This window comes from Oreochromis niloticus, linkage group LG22, assembly GCF_001858045.2.
Source record: "Oreochromis niloticus isolate F11D_XX linkage group LG22, O_niloticus_UMD_NMBU, whole genome shotgun sequence".
Classification (NCBI taxonomy): domain Eukaryota; kingdom Metazoa; phylum Chordata; class Actinopteri; order Cichliformes; family Cichlidae; genus Oreochromis; species Oreochromis niloticus.
The window spans coordinates 21638848-21640366 of NC_031985.2; positions in this window are offsets into that span (position 1 = coordinate 21638848).

The window sequence follows — 1519 nt, forward strand, 5'->3', positions numbered from 1 at the left end:
AGTTTCAGGCTTCTTATTGAGGCTATTTGTTAACAGGTCTAACATAGCCGATTTTTGGCAAATATGCATGACTTTATGTATTTACAGCATATGGTCTGAAATCAAAGTACTCGCCTTAGATAGTTCACATAACTTCAGTTTTATTTTTAGAAAAGCATTTTCCATGAACATACATGGAAATATCCTGTTTCCTCCACAATATTTCTCCTCATAAAAAAAATACCAGCACTGACAAATGCCATTCAAACGGTTGTTTCTCCATCAAGGGGCAGTGTTTAAGTGCTCCCTATGAATGGCAGCTTCATGTGAAGTAAAGCGTAATACAGACACATTATAGACAGATTACATCTATTAGTTACTGCTGTGCTGCATGCAAATGGCATGCCCATGGGAGAGCAGAAAATCATTTTAAACTTCAATAAGTTACAAGCGGTGGCAAGTCTACCCATAATCTGCACTAAGCCGCAGGCAGCAATGAGGCTGAATGCAATTAGGGGAAAATAAAATTCTACACAGTAAACAAGGAAAAAACTGTTAAAAACAAAGACTGATGAAAGAGAAATGAACATGGTGGAGTAAGATTGCCTCATCTTTGATGAGGTTGGCTGTTGCTTCCTTTAATTGTGACGGCACAGAGCTATTGTTTTCCACAATGATCACAATGGCATTAGTAATATTCTGCCAAGGCAAGAATAACTTAAGGCCAACAAATTAAATTAACATGACTATTTAATTAACACAGCACAAGTCTTTGTTACTTTAAATAACATTTAACTGTTTGGGAGAATCAAGGGTGAACGCATCCTTGCATGTGATGTGCAGACAGGTCTGTGTGATCATCTTATTTTGCAGTGATGGAAGATTCTGAACCCTGGCTCTCATTTCTCACTGTACGGCCTATCAAAACTGATCGGAGCACTATCAATGACCTTTTTGGCATCAAAGTCAAAGAAACAATATTGTGAAGTCATCCGGATTCCTTGTATATAATAATCTGAGTACTTTACACTTAGTGGTTCCATAGTGTAGTGGTTTACACACTTGTCTAACAAACCAAAGCTCCCCAGCTCTGCCCCAGAAGGAGACATAAATCTCTTTGGAAGTATCATAAAAATCGTTTGCGGTCATATTTGTACATTTTTACTCATGTTTTACTTAGCAAATAGTAGTTTTTGCTATCTGATATTATTGACAGTTTAGTCCGTAATATGTAGCACTGTTATAAAGTCATATGCTTGGTATGTAAACCACTGGCAAATGCCTGATGGACTATTTTTGTGTTTTATGCATAGCACTAACATCTAAAACTGCTTTTCTCTGAAACACTGAAGAAATAAATACCATTTTGTTGACCCTGGTTAAAAAGTTTTGAGGAAAAAAGGATCTGCTTAGGAGTGTCCGACTATCAACCCGTCACATGCCACTCCAGTGTTTTTGTCTTAGCGTCCCACCCGGCGCCCCGCTATTGGTCAAAACGAATGATACTCTTGTTTCATTGGATGAAAAGGCTGCCTATCAC